The sequence below is a fragment of the Littorina saxatilis genome, linkage group LG9 (assembly GCF_037325665.1).
Source record: "Littorina saxatilis isolate snail1 linkage group LG9, US_GU_Lsax_2.0, whole genome shotgun sequence".
Classification (NCBI taxonomy): Eukaryota; Metazoa; Mollusca; class Gastropoda; order Littorinimorpha; family Littorinidae; genus Littorina; species Littorina saxatilis.
In genome coordinates, this window is record NC_090253.1 from 59,755,959 (window position 1) to 59,779,114 (window position 23,156).

Sequence of the window (23,156 nt, forward strand, 5' to 3'; positions counted from 1 at the left end):
AACATGAATGACTGACTGACGTTTATTTCCTTCGCGAATACCAAAAACGAAACATCGAACGGAAGCCATTTCCAAAAAATATAGATGCCAGAGTGGTTTCCCTTGGACAAGGGAAACCACACTCTCAACGTTTGCGTTCGCCGGTTCGCGATAGTTTATCAGTCAGTCAGTGCTTTCGATTTGGATTTGAACATCATGTTGCAACAAAAAAACAAAAAACTAAATTGGCCAAGGTTTGCTACCCGTCGCCAAGGTAAGTGATTCCGGACAAATGATAGGAACACCGCGAATGTGGACAGTGTCAGTGTGTGCGCGTGTGTGTGACCAAAAACGTAACAACTGGATGAAACATCTGTGTTCTCACTCAAACTCAACAATCATCACTCAACATGAGACACACATGAACATGTACCTGAATATGTCACTTTATTGTCTAAACGCGAAGCAGCATGAAAGTTGCGAAAGAAACAAATTGAAACACCATAAAATGTACAAGACTTAAAAAAAAAAAATAAAAAAAAATAAAATAAAAATCGATCAATTTTCTTAATACGAATTTTGGTTAAGACGAACTTTTTTTCCGATCCCCAGTGATTCGTCTTAAGCGAGTTCGACTGTAGTAGCTTCTTCAGCGTTAATTCATTAAACAATCACTCTTATTCTTAGCACATAGAGCACATTGAATGAGTGTGTGCATGTGTGTGTGTGTGTTTGTTATTGCAATGTAAGACCTTATAATATAAATATACACAAATTATAACACATGCTGGGATTCTAAATATGTTCTGTTTACTTGCAGGTCTCAGTTATTACCAAGCCCTGCCTCATTCTTCCCGCAACACTGACATGGTGCTGTTGTAGAACACAAGTAAGTCCTTTGATCATTTCCAAAATACACTAGTGCAATAGCTTGTGAGTGCAACTGGTGGTAATGAGAATATTTTACCACAAAAGGCTAAAGTACAAATAACAGATTTATTATGTTGGAAAAAGAAGTAAGCCAGAGCAAGTGATTAGTGTACCAGTTAGCTAGGGTGGATGTATTATATAATTACAATTTACAGTCAGCATAGAATGTTGAGGACAGTCTAGAATTTTTCTCGCCCTGTGAATTCAACTGCAAATCAGATGGCATGAAGAAATCAATGTTATATTATGCTCTGCATTGAGTGAACCATCTCCTGTCATTCTGAGTGACACATCTCTTTAACTGAAAAACATGCCAGTAATTAAATCCAGGCTACATGGGGATGGAAAATGACCCTGGCAATTTCAACCTCTGAATGATTGTGTCTTTGTGTAGCAGGATTATGGATCTTCACAAGCCTTAGTTCATTTGTCTGTACATGTGTATCATGTATGGCGGTATAAGTTAATACTATTAGTCAATTTCAAATAGCAGAGTTATTTTCAGAGCTTTCTAACTTCAAACCCTGTGGAATCTATAGTTTGTAAATGTAATTTAAAGGGTATTTTGACTTTGACTCCGAGTTTCTTTCTTGCAAAGTCATTCTTTTCTCATTCAAGGGACTAAACCACTACATGTACTGATGACTGCCTGCATCAGGGTTATAATTTATGAAGAAGTCAAAATGCACAATATATCAGTTTACAATTTAAAGGCCCACTTGCCTTGTCACTACAGTATAATGTGGCTATGCTTTAACATGGAATCCCTCATCTTGGCCACATACAAAAAAATTATATATTCAGTGACTGCTTGCTGTGGTGAGTTAAAATGTGTGATGAAATATTTTCACAAAAAGGTACCAGTGTAGCTAACAAAACTAATTCTTTAACAAACAAACAAAAACCACTCTGCACAGAGAGCATTCAAGCTGATCTATGTTGCTATTCGTCCAAGTAGAGGGATGATCTTATCCCAAGTAAAAGCCTGACAAGATCTGAGACTGTGAAGCAAAATGTTTTTACATGGTAAAGTAAGCCTTTAACGAGCAAATATGTCTATTGCACTGGGTGTTTTATTATTATTGTATCATTTTTCTTTCAGGTAGTCTCTCTTTAAACTGACTTTCTACACCATGGTGTCTCTGGCAGTGTTATATTGGCAGAAGACAGTTGGAACTGGATTCCTCATTTAGATGGTAGGCATGTTTTGGGCTTTTGTGTTGCTTTGGTGTATGTGTGTGTGTGTGTGTATGTGTGTGTCTGTTCTATACCAGAAATAAACACACTGTTTGCTTGCTGTGGTGAAGTGACATTTTGTGATTTTTTTTTTAAATGAGCTAGTACAGTTGTAGCTTTTACAGCATTTATTCATAACACAATCGCACTTGGCGCAGAGAGCAACCAGACCGTTCATTGTGGGTATGTGAACAAGTTAAGAGATCATGTCTTATCCCATTTTAAAGCCTGACCAGATCTTAGACGGTGAGCCAAATTGTTTTCATGAGAAGGAATGTGCCTTTCAGAGAAATCTATTAACTACAGTATTACTTTACAAAACATATTTTAAGAAATGAAATGTGTTACAAGTAACAGCCATGGGGGTGATAGCCTGTAGGTGGAATAATAATCTTCAATTGCCCAGAAATGATTGTTATCTGGTCAAGAAATGCAAAGCATTTTGATGTTTGTGACGATTAGTTACTCTTTATCACGTTTGGTCCCTGATTTTGCTGTCCTTGTCTGCGTTGGGCAGGTGTGCGTCCATGATGTCATTGCTATTGAAAACTAATCTGTACTGCAAAGTAAATGTACCCGTACATGACGTACATGGCAGTTGTCAACCGGGGGCCAGCCATGACTGGGACTGATGTATCCACAGGCACTCGACACCAGGTGGGCGGGGCCAGTGGTTGGGGTGTGATTCCCTGCCTTACACCACCACAAAGTGTAGTATCAGCAGACAAGACTGAGCAGAACTTCTGCCCCCCCCCCCCCCCCTCACCAATTGACCACTCAGTGCCATGTGCCTGCAGCTGTATCATAAACACTTTGTGACAATAGTTGTTACCTCCTTAGAACAGATCTTGTGATGCTCCTCAGTCAGTCAGTGTTTGATGGATGCTAACTGGTATACTTGACATAGTGTTCATATGAAAGTTTTATGTGTTGCAGCTCATCCAGATCACAGGTACACAAAGGAGCTGGTTACAGTGATAACATAGGCACATGGAACTGCTTATGGACTACTTTAGAAAGTGAGCGGTTACAACCAAGACTCTTCCGTCAGGAAGGTCTGCGGAAGGGTGCTTGATCTGTTTCCTCGGACAGGCTTTTCAAGACTAGGTAGGTTAAACCACATGATTGGGCTTTAATTATGAATGCACTTCAAAATTCACTCTATTTCATTATCTTGTACAACCCCCCGCGGGTTAGGGGGAAGAATTTACCCGATGCTCCCCAGCATGTCGTAAGAGGCGACTAACGGATTCTGTTTCTCCTTTTACCCTTGTTAAGTGTTTCTTGTATAGAATATAGTCAATGTTTGTAAAGATTTTAGTCAAGCAGTATGTAAGAAATGTTAAGTCCTTTGTACTGGAAACTTGCATTCTCCCAGTAAGGTAATATATTGTACTGCGTTGCAGGCCCCTGGAGCAATTTTTTGATTAGTGCTTTTGTGAACAAGAAACAATTAACAAATCTTCAATAGTACTGACCAAAGAAGAAGGTTTAATTGTGTGATCATGATTTGATACATATGCTTGACCCTGAAGATGTGTTTTATTTATTTTGTTTCAGAACAAAGTTTGGTGAAGTAGAAGCTACCGCTGTAGGCTGGTGTAAGGCTGAAGAAGAACCTCTGACAAGTCAATTTTCAAGCAACTGAGCACGAACCCAGGTACAAGACACAGAGCTCTCTTTCTATCGGTCTGTTATTCATAGAATGACACTAACAGTGACACAAGTAAATAATCTGTATCATTGTCTTGACCTCTAGAAATTTGGTAGAGAATAAGATGACTGATAGTATTATTTTGATTATTTCATGGTCATTACAGTGGCCTCCACCCCTGCCCCTTTTAAGACACCCCAATCTAAGACTCCTTCCTATTAATGACCCTGTTTTCGCAGACTTCTTGTTCATAACATCTGTAAATTCACTCCCATTTTAAGACTTGCTCCATTTGGACTTGGACTGGGTGGCCGAGTGGTAACGCAATTGCGCTCGGAAGCGAGAGGTTGCGAGTTCGACCCTGGGTCAGGGCGTTAGCAATTTTCTCCCTCCTTTCCTAACCTAGGTGGTGGGTTCAAGTGCTAGTCTTTCGGATGAGACGAAAAACCGAGGTCCCTTCATGTACACTACATTGGGGTGTGCACGTTAAAGATCTCACGATTGACAAAAGGGTCTTTCCTGGCAAAATTGTATAGGCATATATAAAAATGTCCACCAAAATACCCGTGTGACTTGGAATAATAGGCCGTGAAAAGTAGGATATGCGCTGAAATGGCTGCGATCTGCTGGCCGATGTGAATGCGTGATGTATTGTGTAAAAAAAATTCCATCTCACACGGCATAAATAAATCCCTGCGCCTTGAATATGTGCACGATATAAATTGCATAAAATAAAAAGATAAAATAAATCCCTGCTCTTAGAACTGTAACCACGGAATACGCGCGATATAAGCCTCATATTGATTGATTGATTTTAAGACCTGATTTTGCTTATTTTGGATTTCGAAAAAGAGAAAAACAAATTCCCACTCTGTACAGAATTAAGCCAGGTTCATGATTTTTGTATGGACCAAGTTGAGAGATGGCATTTGTATAGGCCTGACCAGATCTGAGATGTTGAATCTAATTGCTTACGAAGAAAGCATTGTGTCATTATAGGCACACTACTTCTCGTCACCGTCTCAGTTCTGGCCAGGCTTTAACATAGGATAAGCTCATCCCTCAACTTTGTCACATATGAACAATCGACACACTGACTCTTGCTGTTGTGAGTTGACATTTTTTGATGAATTTATTTCTGGGAAAGGCACCATGCAGTGAGTAGTGCTGTTTCAGGGGTGGGGCTTTTCCGCGGATTTCCGCGGACACAACTTACGAATTCTGCTGGAGTAATCTATTTTTCCGCGTCACATTTCATTACAATATCTATGACTTGTTGACTGAATGATTTGGAGAGACGTGGAGATGAAACAGAACACTGGAGGCTTGAGAGTTAAATTGTGCTGACTGAAAACTCCTGATAACTAATAGTAATTTTGAGGGGGGGGGGGGGGGGGGGGGGGAGGTTGGGGAGTGTGGAGAATGTCTTTTTTGTCAGATTGCACAGATTTTAATGTACCATTTAACCAAAATTCGGGGTAACATGCCCCCGAACCCCCTGGAAAAAAAGGGATTTCCTCTTTTTTCATCACAAGAGAGTCCCACCCCTGTGTTTACAGAATTCCTTGTTTAAAACTATCACTGTGCACAGAGGGAAGGGGGGGGTGTATTTGACCACCCCTGTGTTTACAGAATTCCTTGTTTAAAACTATCATTGTGCACAGAGGGAAGGGGGGGGGGGGTGTAGTTGACCACCCCTGTGTTTACAGAATTCCTTGTTTAAAACTATCACTGTGCACAGAGGGAAGGGGGGGTGTATTTGACCACCCCTGTGTTTACAGAATTCCTTGTTTAAAACTATCATTGTGCACAGAGGGAAGAGGGGGGGGGGTGTATTTGACCACCCCTGTGTTTACAGAATTCCTTGTTTAAAACTATCACTGTGCACAGAGGGAAGGGGGGGGGGTGTATTTGACCACCCCTGTGTTTATAGAATTCCTTGTTTAAAACTATCACTGTGCACAGAGGGAAGGGGGGGGGGTGTATTTGACCACCCCTGTGTTTACAGAATTCCTTGTTTAAAACTATCACTGTGCACAGAGAGAAGGGGGGGGGGGTGGATTTGACCACCCCTGTGTTTACAGCAGAATTCCTTGTTTAAAACTATTACTGTGCACAGAGGGAAGGGGGGGGGGGTGTATTTGACCACCCCTGTGTTTACAGAATTCCTTGTTTAAAACTATCACTGTGCACAGAGGGAAGGGGGGGGGGGGTGTATTTGACCACCCGTGTGTTTACAGAATTCCTTGTTTAAAACTATCACTGTGCACAGAGGGAAGGGGGGGGGTGTATTTGACAACCCCTGTGTTTACAGAATTCCTTGTTTAAAAGTATCACTGTGCACAGAGGGAAGGGGGGGTGTATTTGACCACCCCTGTGTTTACAGAATTCCTTGTTTAAAACTATCACTGTGCACAGAGGGAAGGGGGGGGGGTGTATTTGACCACCCCTGTGTTTACAGAATTCCTTGTTTAAAACTATCACTGTGCACAGAGGGAAGGGGGGGTGTATTTGACCACCCCTGTGTTTACAGAATTCCTTGTTTAAAACTATCACTGTGCACAGAGGGAAGGGGGGGGGGTGTATTTGACCACCCCTGTGTTTACAGAATTCCTTGTTTAAAACTATCACTGTGCACAGAGGGAAGGGGGGGGGGTGTATTTGACCACCCCTGTGTTTACAGAATTCCTTGTTTAAAACTATCACTGTGCACAGAGGGAAGGGGGGGTGTATTTGACCACCCCTGTGTTTACAGAATTCTTTGTTTAAAACTATCACTGTGCACAGAGGGGGGGGGGGGGGTGTATGTGACCAAGTGAAGTGCATTGCTACATAATAAAATGAGCAAATCCGTCCGTGAAGAAAACTTCTGCTTACTTAATTGTCAGATTTGCCAAGGCGTGTACATGAAATAAGATTATCATTCTAAATGCTGAATCAACATTCTGACTGTTTCCTATGAAACCAGGCTTGATTTTTGGTATGAATCCAAGTTAAGGGATAGCATGTGTAAAAGCAGAATTGTGTACAGAGGCAGCTTTGTGTTATTAAAGGCCGGCTGCTTTTCGTGAACACAGTTTGGCTCACATCTCACATCACCTGCCAGGCTTTTTTTAAAAAAAAAAAATTTTACCATGGGATAAGACTATCCCTCCATTTAAGCACATACCAGCAATAAACACAGTGGTTACTTGTGATGAACTAGTGGCAAGACAAATGATTTAAGCATCACATAACCTTCCAAAGTGAAGTCAAGTTATGTGTCTGTGCCAGTGTGTGTGTGCATGTGTGTGTGTCAGCATAGAATGTTGAGGACAGTTCGATGGTAAATAACCCTGACAATTTTAGCCTATGATTGTGCCTACATTGTGGCAGGATTGGATGTGGATCTTCAAAAGCCTAAGTTAACAAAAAAGTATGTAAAAGTACATTTTGAATAGTAGTTTTTTTCTCAGAGGGAAGATACCACAAGATATGATCGTTCCACTGCATGTATGCCACATAACTAAAACAAAAATTAAATGTTATTTTAATCGTCTTTTGGGTAAAACAAATACACCATCAATATATTATAATAATGATCTTGCTTGTTTACAGATGGACAACAGCTACTGCCAGGACCAGGTTACGCATAAAGAAAACAGTCAACACTTGGCTGGTGCTGCAGCTTCTTTGATGTCTATTTTTTTTTTTTTTAAGACAGACAGCTACCAGCTCATTCAAGACCATAGCCCCATCTTACTCACGCAGAACAGACAGCCATCTTTCGCCTTTGCACAGAACACTGCTGTCTGAAGGTACACATCAAAAGGATAGGTTTTGCACCTACAGCGTGCGACTGTGGCTAGGGTAGGAAGAACAGACTCTGCAACACGTTCTGAGAGGGTGGCCTTTTCTTGCCACCCGTACCCCTGTGCAACAAGACTTGGCCAGAGAGCACACATCCAAATGCAAACACTGAACACTGAAGAGGAAGAAGAAGAAGAAGGTGCCCACACAGAAGGACATAAATCTACTTTAAGGGCACACACGTTTACAGCAGTTTATTGAATTGTAGCAGATTATAGGGAGAAAATGAACAAGCTAAATAGGCTGTACAGTACTTCACTTGAACAATGTATAAAGTTCCCTGTATTAACATTTACAGATCACAAGACATTGTGTTTTCTTTTGTTTACAATACAAATGTTTCATAATAAAAAGATGTGCACTAGGCAAGATCCTTAAAATGTAAAACTAGTAGTGTGACAATTTTGAATTGTTCAGAGATGGTTTTTCTTCAGTGGTAAATGTTTTAGCTTTTTTATAAGATCCCGTTAGTGAAGCATACTATAAAACCTTGACCTTCCAAACTGTGTTAGCACCCTGGGCTGCGATCATTGTGTTGAGCTACTTAAAGGCACAGTGCAGCTTACAGCCTTCGTTTTGCGTTTTTGTTGCAGCTGAGTGCATTTACAGTTCAAAAATCCTCCTATGGTAGTAAAACAAACCCAAAACTACCCAACGACGACATCTGTGAAGCTCGACAGTTTCTTGTTCACGCGAGTGCATAAATTAACCTAGTTATTACGTGGTGTTTGGTCGGAGTTCGATTCAACTGAGTGATTCCGGCCTCCATTTTGTTTTATACAAACTCATGATGATGTCTGACATAGTTTGCTAGTGACGTGTCTTTTTGTGCATGATGTGGTGATCTACCTGATCTAAATTTAGATCCAAAAATAGGTCAAGACCAGCCGGGTCCGAGTACAAAATTGATTCGTAAAAAAATCGCAGTTCTTGACTCTTTGGGTGCAAGTCAATGAAACTTGGTAGTTCTTCTAACAGATAGCTGCCTGAGGTATGACTAAAAGCCCCAGGGGCTCCGTGCACCTGAATTTGACAAGTTCAGTACCTTCAGCAAGCGCAAGTACAGTAGAGAAGCTCTTGACACACTGAAAAAGGCCTACTACGAGCAAACGAAAAAAAATCAGTGATGCATGTGCTTTTGATGTAATCTTCTTTGACATTATGATGACTACAAAAACTGACTTGATGTGTTTTGTTTGTGAATGATGGATATATGTGCATGATTGCGTTTCGCAGACACAGTTGTCATGTGCGTTGTAATTGGCGACGAATGCTGGATGATTACTATTTTTGTACCAGGATTACTATTTTTGGGGCTGAGCATTACTCCAAAACACTTATGGGGGTAAACAGGTCTGCAGCACAACTACAAATGTAGAAATGTCGTTTGCATTTTGTATATTTTAAAAGGTTATTTTTGTGCACAGAACATACATCTGCAGGGAGGTTTGGAGGGTGAAGTTAGGATCTGTTAGGAGGCATACAGCATCACACTCATTTTGTGTGTGTGTATTTTGTGTTGACAGATAAGACACTGTCATTCCAGCAGAAACCTGTGATGATGCACATTTTATTGAAGTGACCAGCTGAAATTGTATGTACGTTGTTATGAAATTGACAAATGATCCCTGCTTTGCAATCCTGGGTTAATGATATTGCCAAAATTAAAACGTGGAGGAAAAAGTGAGTGTAAACCTATTCTTGTAGTGGTGGTGGTGGTGGTGGTGTGTGTGTGTGTCTGGTTAGTGTGTGTTTGAGTGTGTGTTAAACAAACAACGACAAACAACACCAAACCTACATCAAACAAGCACAACAAAAACAAATTACACAAAAAAATGGCAAAAATCAGAATATCAACTGAGAAAAAAAACCGTGGCTGAATGCAATACTTATTATAACTTAAAAAGTAAAAGTGTGCGTGTGAATGTGTGCGTATGTTTGAGTGTTTTAAACAAACAACAAACCTAAATTAAAGAAGCACAACAAACAAACAAAAAACCTGGCAAAGTTCTGAACATTAACACAATGCTGCTTTCTGCTTTGAGGGGAGGAATAAAATGACTGAAGCCGGACTGCCGAGAGGAGGAAGGAGGGGGAAAAGAACACGCAGACATGAAAACACACACAACTCCATGACAGATAAACTGCTTATGTTCAAAAATCAAGAATATTTAAGCGTGCACACACACACACACACACACACACACACACACACACACACACACACACACACAGACTCTCCTCGTGAAAGTAAAGGTAAACTCGAACTTGAAGGTAAGTATAAATGTTTGATATGGAAGAAACCTGTGATAAAAGTCTTTGTATAAATCATCGGTACCAACAAAATTCAGTTGCCACAACGCGTAAAAAGGACATACTGTAGTTTCAAATTAGTAACAATCTAAGCCATTTTAATCAGCACTGGTCACGGTCCGGCAAGCACTAACAGATACAACAGCACGTGTATGCATCTTGAAGTAATAAGACCTTGAAGTAGGCCTAGAGTTTACACTATGCATTATGTAATGCTTTAATTCAGCTGCCTAACTGTGGAACTTTGCAAATGTGTGAGGACCGTTTCACAAAACAGACAAAACACCCTCTCAGTTATTTACACAAATCAGTTCCAGAATGTGCGTGTTCCTTTTCCGTCTCTACAAATTAATGTTATCTGGGGGGAAAACGAATCATTGTCGCTTCCGCCCTCAGTTATAATTGCCTGAGCATAATAGGAAATGCAACAGGTGTAGTCTTCCGCCTGATTTTTAGTCAAGATATTTCGACACAGAATGATTCTTTCTTTTTTCTTTGTATGTTCACAAGCTCACATACAATCATTTATGCAACACTGACAATAAGACCAGACCAGAGTTGTGATTGAAATGGGCAGTTTATTTAATAAAGCTCCAGAATGAATAAAAATACATGACAAAATAAGGTGGTCCCGCTGTACAAAGCCGGTTACCAAACACACACACACACCAACACACACAAACACACTCACGCACGCACACACACACACACACACACACATGACACACACACACACACACACACACACACACACACAGAGTAACATTGTACAACTTACTGTCACATTCAAGCGGGAACACCAAACAAAACGTATCATCAAATGAAACAACATTTTAAGTGGTCAACTGAGCAGATGACCACAAACCACACTTGAAATCTTCACATTTTAACACTTTCTCCTGTATCCACAAAAGTCATTTATGCTGACTAGATAATGACATAATAAAATGACATCAATAAAACCATTCCCTTTTTTATTTTAAAGAAAAACAAGAAAATTAAAATAACGCAAAGAACTGATGCTCAGTAAGGTTGGGTATCGATCTCAAATGTGTGCATAGCTAATTACATGTAACCGGCATGGACTGGGGCTAGAATTGGCCTTTCTGTCAGGCAACTCGGCCTCTAATTGGTTTTATATTGTCTGATCCCCCTCCAGAAAAAAACAATACCATTTGCCCCGTGCTTCTGCGCCCACAAAAAATATTCGGGAATAAGAAAAGTTCAAATTTTAGGCACCCCACATACAACCCTAATTGTCAGTCAATTACTTTACTGCAATCAACGTTGATTTTAAAGTACCATGTCATTATTATTTTGGAGATAGATTTGAAAAAGTCCATAATTGCAGACTGCGTATTGGTATGAGTGATTTGAATTTTGATTTATGTCAGTGGCACCTCAAGGAATGCCCCAAATGTGAGTGCGGTTACCCAAGGGAGACTGCTGAGCACTATTTGTTGCATTGACCCTTGTGTAGAGATGTACGATTATTGTCAATTGATAACTGATTATAAGTTCATTGAAATATTATTGAAAGGCATCCCGCAATATTCCCGGAATGTCAATCAGACCATATTCATAACTGTACAAGAATTTATTAAGACAAACAGGCATGTTCCGTACATGAGCCTCTACATTTTATTCATAATGTTCATTTGACACTGTCATGAGACAAATGCTGCCTGACCAATTGTTCTTCGTAATTTCTCTCGTGTTTTGTGTCCTTGTTTCGACTTATCGATTATGGCCCAATCGTTATGTAATTTAGTGCCATTTTCGCCGATCACCAAAATGTATTAACTTTGCGTGTGTGTCTTCTGTGCATTTAATATTATTGTGACGTGACCCACTCTTCCAACATTTCTGGCGCTCCAAGTCTTCGTCGTCCTTTTTTTTTCCCCCTTATGCTGAATTCTGTTCTCTCGTACCCCATTTCTTTTTGTTTCTTGTTTTTACCCCCACCAAGTTCTGTACTACCACCCCCTCCATTTTTTGATTGCTTGCGCATCAGGTTTGTCTGTTTGTTTTCGTTGTCTGAAATGAGTAAATGTATCTAGTCCGCCATCATGCTAAACTTTGTTATGTACATACCAGGATGACTTAAAATAAGCATTTATGCTTGAGTTATCTTAAAAAAACAATGCATTGTTTCTGTCATGATAACAAATTGAATAAAGTTTTGTAAACCAATGGACTGATTATAGTTGACCCTGATATGTGATTACGGGATAGTGTCACATTAATTTATTTCTACTTTCACTTGTACTTTTGTACTTAAAACAAATCACTGAAATGTAAAAGTTATTATTTTTTCCATTGTGAAGTGTCGTCAGTCTCCTCAAGGTAATGCAGTCAAACTCAACCAAAAGTTGGAGGGGCTTCTTCATACTTTCAGTGTGTGTGTGTGTGTGTGTGTGTGTGTGATTTCTTTTGACACTATGCACGTTTGTATATAACCGCCTGTGCACAAAAAGAAGAACATAATCGAATCTTATCATTCATTTTCGCTTAATTGATTGATTGGTATGCATGTTTCTAACAGTGACCGTTACCAAAGTGAGTATAGTGCGCTTCCCAAGCATAAAACGGTGCATGACTCTGGATTTGCGTCTGAGATATTGACACATCACTGTGAGAAAAAGCGTTAATGAAAAAAGAAGACTATTTATTTTCCTTGAGCATTATCTTAAAGTGGTGTGCCAAAAACTTTTAAATTCAAAAATTCAATATTTAACTTTAGGAAAAGCACTGTAGAGAGAAAACCACGCTTGTGTGTTCAGAATAGTCTCCATGTGGTATCAATATAAATGATTCAAATGTATGGAAGAGAAGCTGTTTCTGCTGGATTAATACACACACACAATTGTGCACTCACACATAAGCATGCATGCATGCTCACACACACACACACACACACACACACACACACACACACACACACAAACAACAAATTCATTATGACAAAACCAAATACGAAGTCCTATTTCACAAATTTTATATCTTCTCCTTTTCACCATATACAAATACAGTCACGGAGTACATTTATAAGGCCAAATTATTAAGAAATATTATTTTCTGTGCTTGAATTACCCAGTGTGTAGCATGATCACCACGAAGGTACAATTCACAGAAGTTGAGTAATCACTTTACAAAACCCATACCAGTACCACATTGTTATGTTAAATCCTATTTATTAACCCACACAAATAGAAGAAGATAGCTTTGTGAAGACTTTCATTTTCCAACCAAATGCTGTTCAAAGATTATTCTTTCTTTCTATATTTGGTGTTTAACGTCGTTTTCAACCGTTCAAGGTTATATCGCGACGGGGAAAGAGGGGGGGGGGGGGGGGGGATGGGGGATGGGATAGAGCCACTTGTTAATTGTTTCTTGTTCACAAAAGCACTAATCTAAAAATTGCTCCAGGGGCTTGCAACGTAGTACAATATACTACCTTACTGGGAGAATGCAAGTTTCCAGTACAAAGGACTTTAACATTTCTTACATACCAATCAATATGAGGCTTATATTGCGCGTATTCTGTGGGTACAGTTCTAAGCTCGGGGATTTTATTTTAATTTTATTTTATGCAATTTATATCGCGCACATATTCAAGGCACAGGGATTTATTTATGCCGTGCGAGATGGAATATTGTTTTACACAATACATCACGCATTCACATCGGCCAGCAGATCGCAGCCATTTCGGCGCATATCCTGCTTTTCACGGCCTATTATTCCAAGTCACACGGGTATTTTGGTGGACATTTTTATGAAAATTTATCTATGCCTATACAATTTTGCCAGGAAAGACCCTTTTGTCAATCGTGGGATCTTTAACGTGCACACCCCAATGTAGTGTACACGAAGGGACCTCGGTTTTTCGTCTCATCCGAAAGACTTGAACCCACCACCTAGGTTAGGAAAGGGGGCAGAAAATTGCTAACGCCCTGACCCAGGGTCGAACTCGCAACCTCTCGCTTCCGAGCGCAAGTGCGTTACCACTCGGCCACTGACACGATACACCAACACGATATTAGCACTCCAGATTTTTATCTCGCAGTTTTTCTGAAGGACTTTGCATTTGAAAACTATTCTCAGACAAAATATGAGTTTAAACTGCAAGTACATGTACAGGGAGTCTGAAGGGTTCAAGTCGGATGAGATAGACTACTGTTGTGGCAATCTTCGAATTTGAAAATCATTTTTTTAAAAGAGTAAAACTCATAGTTCTTCTTCTTCTTCGCTCATGGGCTGAAACTCCCACGTTCACTCACAAATTTGCACGAGTGGATTTTTACGTGTATGACCGTTTTTACCCCACCATTCAGGCAGCCATACGCCGCTTTCGGGGGAAGCATGCAGGGTATTTTTGTGTTTCTATAACCCACCAAACTCTGACATGGGTTACAGGATCTTTTCCGTGCGCACTTGGTCTTGTGCTTGCGTGTACACACGAAGGAGGATAAGGCACTAGCAGGTCTGCACATAAGCAATGACCTTGGAGATCAGAAAATTTTCCACCTTTAACCTACCAGGCGGCCGCGATTTTGACTCATGACCTTCTGAATAGGAGGCCGATGTCTTATCCACAAGAACACCGAGCCCGTCCAAACTCCTAGTAAAAACAACAACTGCAAATCTGGGAGCAAAATGTAAACGGTTACAGTTTCAACTATCCTTCCCCTTTATATCAGCATTTTTGGAAACCTAAACGAAAGAGAATTCAAGAACAACAGTCACGGATTCAGATTTAAAAAAACAAATGGTAACTATGCTTTTTGGAAATTCTTTCTTTAATTGGTGTTTAACGAAGGTTATATCGCGACAGGGAAAGGGGGGGAGATGGGATAGAGCCACTTGTTAATTGTTTCTTGTTCACAAAAGCACTAATAAAAAAAATGCTCCAGGGGCTTGCAACATAGTACAATATACTACCTTACTGGGAGAATGCAAGTTTCCAGTACAAAGGACTTAACATTTCTTACATACTGCTTGACTAAAATCTGTACAAACATTGACTATCTAAGAAACACTTAACAAGGGTAAAAGGAGAAACAGAATCCGTTAGTCGCCTCTTACGACATGCTGGGGAGCATCGGGTAAATTCTTCCCCCTAACCCGCGGGGGGTCTTTTTGGAAATGCGCTTCAGACAAATGCCTTTGCACACGTTATGTTACTCACAGCAAAATGCAAGAATAATTGGGGACCATATGGGATGGGGCAAATTGGGAGGGAGCAATTCGGGACACCACCATAAATATCTACCAAATATTAACAAATAGCTATCTTAGTACATGCATAACATGCTGTACCAATACACAATTTCTTTAAATAACTATGTAAGGATTATTGGCAGTCTCCCGGAGCATGTTTCACGCTATCCTGCGATCAGGACAAGCGACTGACTGTGATGTGTATGCTGTGCGGCGTGCGCTACATAAGAAACCTTTTTTTAAATTTGTATTAAATATAATCACCTGAGCCACGAATGGCTAGCTGACAGCGGCTATCTTTTACACAACAAATTCTGAACTCTGATGAACTCGTGACCGCTGATTTTTAAAGGCAAGGGGTATCATATTGTGCGCATGGCATACACATCCAAGTTGGTCGTTTGTCCCGATTGTGGGATACAGCCCGTCAGAGGCGTAGAGCGTGCTCGAGATGTTTTGAAAAACCTGACTGCAGTACAGGGATTTTTACACCTCCGGACTGCTGATAATCCTAACAGAATTATTTTCAAAAACCGTCTATTGCCTTGAAAGCAAACCTGGAATTTCTGATGCGAGTTGCCAGAAAGAAAGTTCACTAACAAGATCCAGGCCAACACCAACCCCCCCCCCCCCCCCCATCCCCCTAAATAACACTAAGGAGTGAGGTGAGCTTAAATAACTAATTAATTAATCAATCAATAAATTCTCTGCTGAAATCCCCAACTTCGCGCATCGAAGCTATGAAAAACAGGACACTGCCACGTTTCCATTCAGCTAAACGCCACACCATTTTCAAGAGGGGATGTCTCAGGAAGAAAGATGTGACGCTCCCGATTCATATGTTTCAGAAGACAGCCCACCTGAGAAAAAGAAGAACACAATATAGAAATAATAACAACCTGTCAACCACAAATACATTAAAGTTTTTCAAACAGTTCACTAATCCGACAAACTCATGCTCGTTTCTGGTGCATTTGATAAAGCCAATTACGGGTAGATGCTAGACAACAGCAAAACCACCACCACATAACAACACAAGATTGTTTATGGTTGTTTACAGTCTCTTGAACACAGGAGTCAATCGAGACCATATATATAACAAGAAGCATAAAAAAGCACTTCAGTTTGAAACCCAGGTTCAATGTAGTAAATAATATTGCATCAATGTTCCATCCATCCTCAGCACTTTCAAAACCAGTTTCTTCTAGGTCATACACACCTTTTCCTCGATTGATCCACAGTACATCAGATCGCTATTGTTCTTTTTATGATTTGCACCAAAGGAATGATTAACATTTCTGTCTTAGTCATATGTAACAAGCTTTAAGCAAAAGCATAATATTCTACACATTCACATATTGTAAGGTTGAAGGGGTCTATGTCGACCAAAAGAAGGTGTATTCCCCATAGCCATAGGTGTTTTCCCTGTGTACCGGGAATACAGTTGGATTTTCTGTAAAGAAGTATAATATCGTACAATCTTGCGCCAAGCGCGTGACTGCGGTTAGATAGGAGAATCTATTTAAAATCCTGAATTCGCGTGCGGCATCCAGTCAAGCAAAACATGCTTCGACCGTTTATCAAAACGGATTTAGTTAAAGAAACATCTGCACCCCCACCCCCAACAGCCTGGTATTATGTTTTCCTCGCTGGTACTCTCGTCCATTGAATCACTTTCACTTTCGTAAGCTTGAAGTAACTCCATGGCGTCTAACGGAAGTATATTCCCTGTATATGTACAGGAAATTAACATACAGGGAATACAGCCACTGTTGGTCGACATAGACCCCTTCTAAAGTGCTGCAGTAGTTACCTTTCCCTCCAAGGACCAAGCTGTTCATCCACTGTAGGGCTGACCGGGGTTCCCCCTTAGCAGAGTGAGTGGCGAATCCTGGCTGATAAATTTCCTTTCATTTTCCATGAATGAAGAATACCAGCTGGGTTCTTTTATTCATGGACCTGTGTTCTGCAACACACACAAATCAGCCACCATCTTGTAAATATATGTAAAAGAAAGCAAGTGGCAATCTGAATAACAGAATACAAAATGATCAATCCACACAATCATACTTCAGCACTGAAAGTCCACAAAATGAAGCACTGCTAGTACATGTACTTCTCATAATTTACTGAAACTTTACTCGTCAAAACAACCATTTGTTTTATCAACTTTACTCGCATGTGGGGAGTAGATTAACATTTCTACTCACCATTTACATGATTTTTACTCGCCATGGCGAGTAATTGAAAATACTCGCCACTTTCAGGCCTGTACTTGTGCATGAGATGTGTTTACCATCCATATGCCCAGACCATGCGCCCTTCTGTTGTGCTCAGAACAGTAAAGAGTTGCTTGCTGGGGTGGTTGTTCATAAGTTAACAGTTCACAAGAGGGCACAAACAAGAGCAAAAACACAGGTGCCTGATTCAAACTCATTCAAATGCAGAACCTTATTTTTGCATGAACAGAGTAAGACATGATTCTTACATAGCTGACCCTACCCCTGGCAGAAAAGTGCTTGAAATTGTCCATGTGGTCTCTACCAGTACATTTGATGCGTATTTGTGATACATATATACTGATATAGAGACAAGTAACAAGTGGACATTTCCTCTGACACCTCTACCATTTGTACACCTGCACAAATCTCCTGCCATAGACTACAAAAGGAAAACATACAAATCAAAACAAACACAAATTTAACCTAATGTTTACCTTTCAGCAGCAGAAAAGGCTGTGTTTTCTGTGGTGTCTCAGAGTAAAGCCACGGTGTTGGAGATCTATGCAAAACTAGGCTGTAGGCAAGGTCCAACATCTTTAGCTGCACACACAAAAAGAAGAAGCAAGAAATCACATGACATAGATGACATTCCTCACTAGTACAAAACCACAACTACACTAGTCAACTACCAATGTAAGAATCATAGTCCTGCAAGATTACCCTCTTAAAAAGTAAGATTGCTTTCATTCAAACACTACCGTGGGACCAAACTCCCCCCCCCCCCCCCCTCCTTTTTTTGAGTTTTTCCTACATGTGTGTTGATGTTTCCATTAATTCCAAGCCCTGAAAACTGTGAACTTGAGATCTTTATGTATGCACACAGTCACAGGCTTAATAAGCTATTCAGAAACCAAGCAGAGTCTGCACAACGTCAATTCTGAGAAATAAATCCCCACAACCGGTTTCAAGGCCACTATACCGACTGAGCTATTGCTTGCCATGCAACCTCCACCCCCATTTGGAACATGCACAACTAGTATACCCATACACATGTAATAATACTGCTTGCCTTCCTCCCCCACCCTCCAAATCAATAAACACTAAATGTATGCAATCAGTAATCTTTTAGTTAGTAGTTGACTACCATCACTACTCTCTCCACACCCACCCACCCTCTTGCACACCAGCGACACACCCCATCACCCAATCATTTCCATGATTCTCTCTGCCATATAGTAATCCTAAACACTAAGATTATGACACATTTGTTTTCCAATTAGGAACATAAAAAATTACTGTAAAAAAAATGTACAATCATGCACTCTCTGAGTCTGACAAGAGAGTGTGAGAAAAGTCAAGAAAGCAAGACGTGTGACATAACTAAATCTTCTAATCTATTCCTGAGATTTACTCTTGACAGCTTAAAATGGAACCTCATGCACTTACTGTTCTGAATTGTAGAAATTTCTTGTAGACTTTATAGCAGCAAAGGCAGTTTTATTGGGTACCACCAGGTGTCACTCTGTCATCATCTGATCAAGCATTCAAGCAAATGGTTCAGCACTGAAACAGTAAATAGCAAGAGTGTACAGAAAAATACACAAACTTTCTCATTAATTTGTATCTTCAAGTTCAACTTCACATTATTCATAAATAATGATACCTTACTTTGACTAAGTTTGAGTAGGATTAACACCATGCAGAGCCAGAAGTTAACTTGAAATAAAATAACTATACGTTACTCAATACTGCACTCAATGAGTCAATTGTCAGCAAAGGTGATAATCAATGCAAGGTAAAACCAAAGGATGCAACTCAGTCAGCAATTGCAAAAACTACATAATTCTAATCAAGCTGTCAGTTTCATTAGCTATCAGAATTCAAAACATGTTCTTGTTTTTGTTGTTGCTGTTGTTCATGACTACATTAATGTATCTCAGCATTTCTAGTTTCTACACTATAGCCATTAAAAAACCAAAAGAAGTGTCCCAATGTTTAATGAAGCGCTCTTGCAATTAAGTCACAATTGTTTGCAGTTGCTGAGAAAAGCTAATAGTAATAGTCCTTACAGTAAGTTGAGTAACAAATTATAAACAATTGCTGTTAACACTCATAGTACAAGAGAGCAAACCACTGCAAAACTATAGTCATTTATCAATGTTATGCTTGCCATCCACCCCCGACCCCAAACCTCTCCCATATTTTATGTACATCAGACTAGTATTCTTGTTAGTTCATTTCAGCTGTAACAGTGACAACACGTTTGCACACTACAGACCTGGAAGTGGAAATTGTTAACACATGGAGTGCTAAATTTCAGGATACAATCTGTTTGTTTGTTTGCTAACGCCCAGTCGACACGAAGGGCCATATCAGGGCGGTGCTGCTTTGACATTAAAACGTGCGCCACACACAAGACAGAAGTCGCAGCACAGGCTTCGTGTCTCACCCAGTCACATTATTCTGACACCGGACCAACCAGTCCTAGCACTAACCCCATAATGCCAGACGCCAGGCGGAGCAGCCACTAGATTGCCAATTTTAAAGGTCTTAGGTATGACCGGCCGGGGTTCGAACCCACGACCTCCCGATCACGGGGCGGGCGCCTTACCACAAGGCCAACCGTGCCGGTCATACAATCTGTTACAAAGTACAAACACTGGCAATCGGAGCGAGAACAGTGTAAGTACTGTAAGTCTTTACAGTAACATCAAACAGTATCCCCTCTTTTTGGTTAGTACAGTGGAACAACACTTTTAATATCCCTGATTAAAGACTCCCTCCCTTTTAAGACCCTGTTTTCTCAGATTGGTCTGTCCACAACCTCTCTATATTTACTCTTATCTCAAGACTTCTTCCTTTCAAGACCTGATTTTTTCAGATTTGTTAGGTCCTAAAAGGAAGGGGGGGGGGGGGGGGTTCGATCGACTTTACTGGTACCGTGAAACGAAAAGTGACCAAGTCATCAAGGGCACGTATATTCCTGCTGCTCTGTTAGCACCGATCATATTTTAGAAACGTTGCACTCTGTCGTCAACAAAATGTAGGAATAAAAATAGTATTACCTTCACAGCTGTCTCCATGGAGTAGTCGAAAGACCATCGGCCGGTTTGCTCGCTTGTGCCATTCCTGGATGAAAAATTGAAATGACCCTGCATGGTGCTCCGTTCTTGGCATCAATGGCAGTGCAAAAAAAGCGAATCCCGACTCCCATCCAGGATAAGCTGTACGGCACGGCGGCGTCCTGCAGATGACCACTACATTTGGACGATTTGGACTGGTCTCCACGTGTTGCGGCAACAAGCAGAAGAAGATACAGATAAGGTGGCGGGAGTGATGTCCTTCGCTGCAGTGACTAAAATACAAAACTATCTCAAAATAAAAACACAAGGAACGGTTTGTAATTGTTGATGGGTAGTTAAATTTGTGACAAAAGAAATTAAACGTTCAAATGACTTACCACCCCCCTCTGCTATGTCAGTTGCGAGTTATGTCAGTATGTGTTGTGTTGTGTGTGTGTGTGTGTGTGTGTGTGTGTGTGTGTGTGTGTGTGCCCGGCAAGTGTGCCCGTCAGTGTGTACGGTACGTGTGTGTGTGTCAGTGTCATTGCCGGTGTGTGTGTTACGTGGTGTGTGTCACAGTGTGTGTGTGCGTGCGTGTGTGTGTGTGTGTGTGTGTGTGACGGTGTGTGCCGGTGTGGATGTGTGTGTGTGTATTGTGTGTGTGTGTGTGCGTTCGTCAAGTTGTTGTGTCACGGTCAGTGTGTGTGTCAGTGTCGATCAGTGTGTGTGTGTTCTAGGCCAGGGGGGATTCCCAAGGTTCCTGGGTTCCGGAAGCCCACCCACCCCCCTTACTGACTCCACAAATGTACCTTTTGCTTTTTCTTTCTGCGAATGTGTGTATTCATTGCTAATTGTTCGTTTGTTTGTTCGTTCGTCAGTTTGTTCGTTCGTCAGTTCGTTCGTTCGTTTGTTCGTTCGTTTGTTCGTTCGTTCGTTCGTTCGTTCGTTCGACAGTTCGTCCGACAGTCCTTCAGTACGTCCGTCAGTCCGTCCAGTCCGTCGGTCCGTCAGTCAATCCGTTCTTCAAGTTCAGTCCGTATCAATAAATTCCCTTGTGCAGGGCCCAATACAGGGAGGAGGGGGGGGGGGCAATTCCTGTTGGTGGGACAAACCCCCCCCCCCCCCCCCCCACCCAGGCCTAACTGTGGGCTCCTCCAAACGTTTGACAAATGCCCTGAAAATGGGCCAGATTGCACACAATTATTGTTATGTTTGCTTATTGTGTATTTGTTGGTTTGTTTGTTTGTTTGTTGCTCGTCGTTCGTCGTTCGTTCGTTCATTCGTGGGTTGGTTCGTTCGCTCTTTCGTTCCTTCGTTATTTCCTTCGTTTATTCGTTCCTTCGTCCTTTTAGTCCGTCCGTATGTCCGTCCCTACGGTCGTCCGACAGTCTGTCTGTCAGTCCATCAGTCCGTCCGTCAGTCCGTCCGTCCTTCAGTCTGTATCAATAGATTCCTCTTGTGCAGAGGGTTGAAGGAATACCCTGCAGGACCGGATCAGGAGGGGTTACCCGTAACGCCACCCCCCCCCCCCGCCGCCCCCCCCCCTCCCCCCGTCCCTCGTCCGTCCATCGATCGGTCCGTCCCTCAATCTGCCCGTCGGGCCGTCCGTCAGTCCGTCCGTCAGTCTGCCCGTCCGTCCGTCCGTTCTTGTTCGTTCATTGTTTATTTATTTCGCACACATCATTGTCAACTTGTGGATATCCGAACAAGGCGGTGCGCAGAGAATATCTTCTTGTTTGGATAAAATAACATTTTGCTCTGAAACAAACCACACACAAATTCCACTGCTTGAGCATCGTTTCAGTCTAACCGAACTGAGGGTTATACCTCATCTTCAGAAGGAGAATAAGCGACAGCATGCTTTCTACCATATAACATGTCACGTGAGGTCGTTCAGACCGGAGTGGAGGTATATCTCCGAGGGATCAGGGTATACTTTTCAACCCGCTGCACAAGAGGAGTTTATGAGACCTTATGTTCGGTCGTACCGGTGTGTAATACCTCCTGTCTGTACCTACGGTTGTACGGATCATTCACACCACCAATCCTGATTTAGCCCTACACGGTGATGAGTTAGCTGTTTGTCGTTACCGCGCCTGCTAGATACGTGCCCAATGAATCATATCCATAATGATTATACTTTTATAATAGACGGACCTCCCACTCGTCGCAGTCACTCAACGTTTTTGCAGTCAGTTTCTGGGTCGACTTTTCGAGACCCACTATACTGAATTCGGGAGTGTACAAAGAAAACGTTGTAACATATAGGAATGTATCTAATAAAAATAATTTTATTCACGGCCAAATATAGTACGCCCTTTTGAAAGTTGTGTCACGGGTGTAATAATGATCAGTTTTGTTTAAAACCAAAACGAAATGGGCACTGGACACCGATAAACAAACCGACAGCCAGAAGCACGCACGTGGCACGCACGCAAACGTAACAACTAACATTGTTGTTAGTCTATACTTTCTTTAAATCACACGCACAGACACAGACACAGACTAAGATGCAATGCGTGATGCACGCGCGGCACACTCAGTCACGCACAAAACAAACAAAAACCTACACCCACACAACACACACACATACACCCAAACACACACACCGTCACACCACCACACACACACCCACAAACCGTCACACACACACACACAATTTTACTTAGCAACGTCTTACTGTTTTTGTGT

The 23,156-nt window shown here is 41.3% G+C and overlaps 1 protein-coding gene and 2 long non-coding RNA genes across 5 annotated transcripts in view; 1 reads left to right on the forward strand and 2 right to left on the reverse strand.

The window, feature by feature from the left end:
- The window catches only part of LOC138976651 (uncharacterized), a 10,899-nt gene extending 1,568 nt beyond the window's left edge, over positions 1–9,331 (forward strand). Inside the window, exons 2-6 of the long non-coding RNA XR_011459104.1 lie at positions 800–868; positions 2,012–2,105; positions 3,082–3,252; positions 3,706–3,805; positions 7,397–9,331. This is a non-coding gene — a long non-coding RNA (uncharacterized lncRNA). The remainder of the gene's footprint in view (positions 1–799; positions 869–2,011; positions 2,106–3,081; positions 3,253–3,705; positions 3,806–7,396) is intronic.
- LOC138976654 (sulfotransferase 1E1-like) overlaps positions 1–23,156 on the reverse strand; it is a 52,351-nt gene that overhangs the window by 12,034 nt on the left and 17,161 nt on the right. The window contains exon 1 of one of the 3 annotated variants that reach the window (XM_070349527.1): positions 22,480–22,537. The exons of the other annotated variants lie outside the window; for them this stretch is intronic. The gene's annotated coding sequence lies outside the window, so the exon portion shown is untranslated. Of the gene's footprint in view, positions 1–22,479; positions 22,538–23,156 lie in introns of those variants that run through there. 3 annotated transcript variants of the gene reach the window in all.
- Positions 11,974–18,990, reverse strand: LOC138976652 (uncharacterized). The gene is made up of 4 exons (XR_011459105.1): positions 18,850–18,990; positions 17,898–18,003; positions 16,995–17,147; positions 11,974–16,041 (listed from the first exon to the last, which is right to left on the reverse strand). It is a non-coding gene; the product is annotated as an uncharacterized lncRNA (long non-coding RNA).